Genomic DNA, 8,768 nt, shown 5'->3' with positions numbered 1-8,768 from the left:
AGAAACATACATACAAAGACATTCAGGCACATACATACAGACATACAGGCATAAAGAAACATACATACAGAGACATACAGGCATGCAGACACATACATACATACAGAGGCATACCGTCATACAGACACATACAGAGGCATACCGTCATACAGACACATACATACATACATACAAAGACATACAGGCATACAGAGACACACACATACGTACATACAGAGACATAAAGGCATACAGTTACATACATGCATACAGAGACATATATACAGACATTCAGAGACAAACATACATCCAGTTACATACATGCATACAGAGACATACAGAAACATACGTACAAGACATACAGACACATACATACATACAGAGGCATACCGTCATACAGATACATACATACAGACAGGCTTACAGAAAAATACATACTCACACACACACACTCACAGACACATACTCGAACACACACACACACACTGACAGACACACATACACACACACTCACTGACAGACACACACACACACTGACAGACACACACACACACACACACTGACAGACACACACACACACACACACACACACTGACAGACACACACACTCACTCACACACACACATACTCGAACACACACACACTGACAGACACACACACTCACACTCACATGCACACACACAGACACACAGTAATTAATTATGTAAATTAAATGTAAATTTCCCACCCAGCCTCCCTACCTGGAGTGCTGGCGTGGGTCTCTCATTGGTGGTCCAGTGGGGCTGCTGGGAGGCGTGCGGCTGCAGTTGATTAGGAGGAGGCGGTGAGGGAGCTCTCTGATCTCTCTGACCGGCTCCCTCGCAGGCTGTTTTCTGATGCCGCGGGAGCCGGAATATGACGTCATATTCCGGCTCCCGCGGCATCAGCAAAAGGCGCGCGAGGGAGCCGGTCAGAGAGATCAGAGAGCTCCCTCGCCGCCTCCTCCTAATCAACTGCAGCCGCACGCCTCCCAGCAGCTCCGGGGATCCAGGAGGTGACCAGGCAGGAGGGAGCACTTCCCTCCTGCCGGTCACTGGAATTTTGCGCCCCCAGAGCCGGTGCGCCCTAAGGCGGCCGCCTGTGCCGCCTTATGGACGCGCCGGCCCTGCATGTAAGGTACCAATTAGGGAGCTGTCTACTAAACAGCTGGAAAAAAAATTAAGAAAAGGGCTTTTTATAATTTGGTCTTTTAGCTGTTTAGTAGACAACTCCATCACTTGTTTTCCGATGTACCAAACAGCATTCTAATGTGGTACCCTTAAATCTGGCAATCCCACATGAGTGTACCAATTTTATTTAGGGAGTTATCTACTAAACAGCAGAAAACTCCTAAATTAGGGACTTATCTATTGGATACCCATTGGAAGATTTGCTGGCGATTGCGGCGTTCCATTAAAGGACCACTATAGTGCCAGGAAAACAAACCTGTTTTACTGGCTCTATAGGGTCTTTGGGTCCTTCCCACCCTCTGGTTCCCACTCCCGCTCTAGGGGTAGGAAGGGGTTAAATTCTTACCTTTCTCCAGCTGGGGACTCTCCTCCCTCTTCGGCTGAATGTGCATGTGTGGCAGGAGTCGCGCGCGCATTCAGCCAGTCTCATAGGAAAGCATTCTCAATGCTTTCCTATGGACGCTGGCGTCTTCTCACTGTGAAAATCACAGTGAGAAGCACGGAAGCGCCTCTAGCTGCTGTCAGGGAGACAGTCACTAGAGGCTGGATTAACCCATAGGTAAACATAGCAGTTTCTCTGAAACGGCTTTGTTTACAGCAGGCAGGGTTAATCCTAGCCTGACCTGGCACCCAGACCACTTCATTGAGCTGAAGTGGTCTGGGTGCCTATAGTGGTCCTTTAATACGAATACAAATTCCGAAACAAAAACATTGGACAAATTTCATCCGAAACAAATCGCATAATGTACAAAATCAGTTTTTATCCAAATTAATTTGGACAAACTGAAAATTCCTGCTGTGCACATTTCAGTAGCCATCTTTTGGCCACTCATGCAACTGTGAGAAGAGTAAACGGGAAAAACAAACCACAATAATCATCACCGTTTATTCTGGTGGGTATGGTCAGGGTCGACGCGTCCATAAGGCGGCACAAGCGTCCGCCTTAGGGTGCCAGAGCAGGGCGACGCAAAAATTTGAATCCCCTCCCTCTGGCTGAGGACTCGGATTTTGTAACTCACCTCTCTCCCTGCAGCCAGTGGAGTCGGCTGGCCTCTGCTGATGATGTCAGGAGGAGGGGGCGTGAATTTCGCTGCTCTTCTCTCATGGCCAGTGGGGAGTCTGGGAGAAGAGGAATGTAAGTCACTTTTTTTTTAATCCATTTTTTAAAAGCAGCCCCTGTCCTCGCCCCTTGTGTCCTCACTACAGCCCCTTTATCCCCTGTGCCCCCCATAGCCCCAGCTGTTGTGGTTATGATTACACATTATTGATGAGCCTGAATTTTCTGCTAATCTGTGAGCGCAACTTTGAAATTGGGGTTTATTACGACTAACGTTATTACCCTATGGGTTTTATAGGTATATCGTGTTATTACCCTATGAGTTTTATAGGTATATCGTGTTATTACCCTATGGGTTTTATAGGTATATCGTGTTATTACCCTATGAGTTTTATAGGTATATCTTGTTATTACCCTATGAGTTTTATAGGTATATCGTGTTATTACCCTATGAGTTTTATAGGTATATCGTGTTATTACCCTATGAGTTTTATAGGTATATCGTGTTATTACCCTATGAGTTTTATAGGTATATCGTGTTATTACCCTATGAGTTTTATAGGTATATCGTGTTATTACCCTATGAGTTTTATAGGTATATCGTGTTATTACCCTATGAGTTTTATAGGTATATCGTGTTATTACCCTATGAGTTTTATAGGTATATCGTGTTATTACCCTATGAGTTTTATAGGTATATCGTGTTATTACCCTATGAGTTTTATAGGTATATCTTGTTATTACCCTATGAGTTTTATAGGTATATCGTGTTATTACCCTATGAGTTTTATAGGTATATCGTGTTATTACCCTATGAGTTTTATAGGTATATCGTGTTATTACCCTATGAGTTTTATAGGTATATCGTGTTATTACCCTATGAGTTTTATAGGTATATCTTGTTATTACCCTATGAGTTTTATAGGTATATCGTGTTATTACCCTATGGGTTTTATAGGTATATCTTGTTATTACCCTATGAGTTTTATAGGTATATCGTGTTATTACCCTATGAGTTTTATAGGTATATCTTGTTATTACCCTATGAGTTTTATAGGTATATCGTGTTATTACCCTATGAGTTTTATAGGTATATCGTGTTATTACCCTATGAGTTTTATAGGTATATCGTGTTATTACCCTATGAGTTTTATAGGTATATCGTGTTATTACCCTATGAGTTTTATAGGTATATCGTGTTATTACCCTATGAGTTTTATAGGTATATCGTGTTATTACCCTATGAGTTTTATAGGTATATCGTGTTATTACCCTATGAGTTTTATAGGTATATTGTGTTATTACCCTATGAGTTTTATAGGTATATCGTGTTATTACCCTATGAGTTTTATAGGTATATCGTGTTATTACCCTATGAGTTTTATAGGTATATCGTGTTATTACCCTATGAGTTTTATAGGTATATCGTGTTATTACCCTATGAGTTTTATAGGTATATCGTGTTATTACCCTATGAGTTTTATAGGTATATCGTGTTATTACCCTATGAGTTTTATAGGTATATCGTGTTATTACCCTATGAGTTTTATAGGTATATCGTGTTATTACCCTATGAGTTTTATAGGTATATCTTGTTATTACCCTATGAGTTTTATAGGTATATCGTGTTATTACCCTATGAGTTTTATAGGTATATCGTGTTATTACCCTATGAGTTTTATAGGTATATCGTGTTATTACCCTATGAGTTTTATAGGTATATCGTGTTATTACCCTATGAGTTTTATAGGTATATCTTGTTATTACCCTATGAGTTTTATAGGTATATCGTGTTATTACCCTATGAGTTTTATAGGTATATCTTGTTATTACCCTATGAGTTTTATAGGTATATTGTGTTATTACCCTATGAGTTTTATAGGTATATCGTGTTATTACCCTATGAGTTTTATAGGTATATCGTGTTATTACCCTATGAGTTTTATAGGTATATCGTGTTATTACCCTATGAGTTTTATAGGTATATCGTGTTATTACCCTATGAGTTTTATAGGTATATCTTGTTATTACCCTATGAGTTTTATAGGTATATTGTGTTATTACCCTATGAGTTTTATAGGTATATCGTGTTATTACCCTATGAGTTTTATAGGTATATCTTGTTATTACCCTATGAGTTTTATAGGTATATCTTGTTATTACCCTATGAGTTTTATAGGTATATCGTGTTATTACCCTATGAGTTTTATAGGTATATCTTGTTATTACCCTATGAGTTTTATAGGTATATCGTGTTATTACCCTATGAGTTTTATAGGTATATCTTGTTATTACCCTATGAGTTTTATAGGTATATTGTGTTATTACCCTATGAGTTTTATAGGTATATCGTGTTATTACCCTATGAGTTTTATAGGTATATCTTGTTATTACCCTATGAGTTTTATAGGTATATCGTGTTATTACCCTATGAGTTTTATAGGTATATCGTGTTATTACCCTATGAGTTTTATAGGTATATCGTGTTATTACCCTATGAGTTTTATAGGTATATTGTGTTATTACCCTATGAGTTTTATAGGTATATCGTGTTATTACCCTATGAGTTTTATAGGTATATCTTGTTATTACCCTATGAGTTTTATAGGTATATCGTGTTATTACCCTATGGGTTTTATAGGTATATCTTGTTATTACCCTATGAGTTTTATAGGTATATCTTGTTATTACCCTATGAGTTTTATAGGTATATTGTGTTATTACCCTATGAGTTTTATAGGTATATCTTGTTATTACCCTATGAGTTTTATAGGTATATCGTGTTATTACCCTATGAGTTTTATAGGTATATCGTGTTATTACCCTATGAGTTTTATAGGTATATCGTGTTATTACCCTATGAGTTTTATAGGTATATTGTGTTATTACCCTATGAGTTTTATAGGTATATCGTGTTATTACCCTATGAGTTTTATAGGTATATCTTGTTATTACCCTATGAGTTTTATAGGTATATCGTGTTATTACCCTATGGGTTTTATAGGTATATCGTGTTATTACCCTATGAGTTTTATAGGTATATCTTGTTATTACCCTATGAGTTTTATAGGTATATTGTGTTATTACCCTATGAGTTTTATAGGTATATCTTGTTATTACCCTATGAGTTTTATAGGTATATCTTGTTATTACCCTATGAGTTTTATAGGTATATCTTGTTATTACCCTATGAGTTTTATAGGTATATCGTGTTATTACCCTATGAGTTTTATAGGTATATCTTGTTATTACCCTATGAGTTTTATAGGTATATCGTGTTATTACCCTATGAGTTTTATAGGTATATCGTGTTATTACCCTATGAGTTTTATAGGTATATCTTGTTATTACCCTATGAGTTTTATAGGTATATCTTGTTATTACCCTATGAGTTTTATAGGTATATCTTGTTATTACCCTATGAGTTTTATAGGTATATCTTGTTATTACCCTATGAGTTTTATAGGTATATCGTGTTATTACCCTATGGGTTTTATAGGTATATCGTGTTATTACCCTATGAGTTTTATAGGTATATCTTGTTATTACCCTATGAGTTTTATAGGTATATCTTGTTTTTTTCTATATATATTGGGGGTCGAGAGGAATTATTTTGTTATAACTAAAACTCAAAAAGGGTACTTACTGTATACACACTGCACTTGGGTGGTTTATAATCCCACAACTAGGTGCATCCTAGCAGGGCAGGACTGGGGAACGTATTTGGCCCCAGCATTTCTGAATCACTGCGACCCAATGGGAAGGACATATAGGGGACAAGCACCCCCCCTCTTAAAGTAAGCATGTTAGCTCAATGTTCTTCCAGTTCAGCCCATGTGCAGAGCCCTGCAGAAAAGATCTCACATGAGAAAAAGTCCCTTTATTTACTCAGCGCAAGCAAATTAAATGACATGCTTGCTCTGTGTGTGCTTGTGACTTGTCTCTGGTGTCTCCATAAGTGGGATATCAGAGGACAAAAGGGCCAGGAAAGCGTATTGTGGACTTAACATGTCCACATCTGGACGTGGCCGGTGAGCTTACACCTTAATGGCCATTGGAGTGATACTAAAAAAAAAACTCCTTTTTTTTTTGTGCATAGGGAATTGGGATACCGCAGAAGTAAACTTTTTCTTTGGGTTTTATTGTATTGAGGTTGCGGTGTACTATAGTCATTACTGCTGCTCAGGAGTGGTGGGAGTTTGAGCACAGGGCTTAATTTTGTATGTTCATGCGTGTGTTTGGAAGCTGCTTGTGGGAATGCGTGTGTGTATATTATATTTTTGTAGTGCAAAAGGTGGGTACGTACAGGCCTGAGGTACCCCGACGGCAATCCTCTGGCTTCTCAGTTTGCTTAACAATCAGGGTAGTAGATGTAACATGCACTATTTTATATTTATAAGAAACATGCTTGAAGATGCTTAGACTTAACATGATTAGTTCAGGTAAGACATAAATAACATGGAGGAACTGCTTAGTTAATAATGAATTGCTGAGTTACATGCTAGATATAATTCAATTTTTCGTTTTGCGGCTCTCAGTCGATGTGGCTGGCACTTGCGGGGCGTATCCCCTGTTTCTCCTGGCCCGGGAGGGCCCGTATTGTGGGAAATTGTAACGTGGGACTGCTCTGTGCCCTGAAGTGGGCTCCCTGGTTCCCTCACGCCAATGACTCTGTCCTGTGCGGGAAGTGTGGAATGAGGTGTCGCTGATTGTAAGCGCTGTGTCCATTTCGCCCAGAATCGGTCAAAGAGTTCAGCTATGCGGTCTCTAGCAGGAACATTGGGACCTGGGGTGTGGTAGTGTCGTTGCGAGTTTTGTGCGGCTGAGTCATTAGGCACTGCCATCATGGGGGTCTCCGCCACCATGTTGCTTGGGGGGACTGCTGGTATGTTCGTTTGGTGTAGCGTGCGGGGTTTCCCTTCTGGCGGAGACCAGGATGTCCCCCACCGGTCCATGGGGGGGAAGTGTTTCTTGTTTGCATGTGGGCCGCAGAGCCGGGCAGAAGGCGTTTGTCCCTCCCCCTCACCTCCTCCGTTAGGCCCAAGTCGGCTATTGCGGTTCCCGGGCAGACCGGGTGTCGATTTTGGTGTCACAGATGTTTCCTGTTTCCAGCGAGCTTTGTTTCGGGTAGGTCGCGTCGTTGTTCCCCGAGTTAGGGGCATTTCTGAGCCCTGGTTGCTGGAGCTCATGTTTTGTGCGACTTGCCTACTCGCTTGCTCGGCTCGTCCCCCTGCAGCCTATATTTTATATAATATATGCTAACTAGCTTATATTTTTAACGGAGTTGAAATTATACTACCCTCCTAGAAAATCTGTTAATATAAAAAGAATATAACAGAAGGACAACAGGTAAATTATTTTTAAATAATTAAAAATAATATATATGTAAGATAAATCAGGGCAAAATAAAATTGTAAATATACAGGATCTCCTACTAACTATATAACATTATGGCTAAGATATCTGTATGGTTAGTCCTGCTAAGTTCTATGCTTTAAGACGTTATAGAGGTAAATAAGGGAACCAGCTGCGGTTACGAAGGGATGTAATGTTTATAGGGGATCTAGTGTGAAGGAGTTTAATGAATGTGTGAGGGGTGCAGTCTATGTAAAGAGTTCAATGTGTGTTTGAGGGGTGTCGTGTGTGTGAAGGGTGCAGTGTGTGAAGTTGCTAAGGTATATGTGAGGGGTTCAATGTATTTGAGTGGTTCAACATGTGTGTGAGGGGTGCAGTGTGTGAGGCTGCTAGGGTGTATGTGAGGGATTAAATGTGTGTGTAAGGGGTGCAAAGTGCATGTGAGGTGTGCAGTGTATGTGAGTGGTTTAAAATGTGTCTGAGGGGTGCAATGTTTGTGTGTGAGGAATATGACGAGTGTGAGTGTGTATGGGGTGCAAAGTGTGTGTGAGGGGTGCATTGTATGTGGGTGGTTCAATGTGTGTGCAAGGGGTTCAATGTGTATTTGAGGGGTGCATTGTATGTGAGTGGTTCAATGTGTATGTCAGGGGTTCAACGTGTGTATGAGAGAAACATAGAAACATAGAATGTGACGGCAGATAAGAACCATTCGGCCCATCTAGTCTGCCCAGTTTTCTAAATACTTTCATTAGTCCCTGGCCTTATCTTATAGTTAGGATTGCCTTATGCCTATCCCACGCATGCTTAAACACCTTTACTGTGTTAACCTCTACCACTTCAGCTGGAAGGCTATTCCATGCATCCACTACCCTCTCAGTAAAGTAATACTTCCTGATATTATTTTTAAACCTTTACCCCTCTAATTTAAGACTATGTCCTCTTGTTGTGGTAGTTTTTCTTCTTTTAAATATAGTCTCCTCCTTTACTGTGTTGATTCCCTTTATGTATTTAAATGTTTCTATCATATCCCCCCTGTCTCGTCTTTCCTCCAAGCTATACATGTTAAGATCCTTTAACCTTTCCTGGTAAGTTTTATCCTGCAATCCATGAACCAGGTTAGTAGCCCTTCTCTGAACTCTCTCTAAGGTATCAATACCCTTCTGAAGATA

This window comes from Pelobates fuscus, chromosome 10 (genome assembly GCF_036172605.1).
Source record: "Pelobates fuscus isolate aPelFus1 chromosome 10, aPelFus1.pri, whole genome shotgun sequence".
Taxonomy (NCBI): domain Eukaryota; kingdom Metazoa; phylum Chordata; class Amphibia; order Anura; family Pelobatidae; genus Pelobates; species Pelobates fuscus.
Note: the sequence above shows the minus strand (reverse complement) of the source record.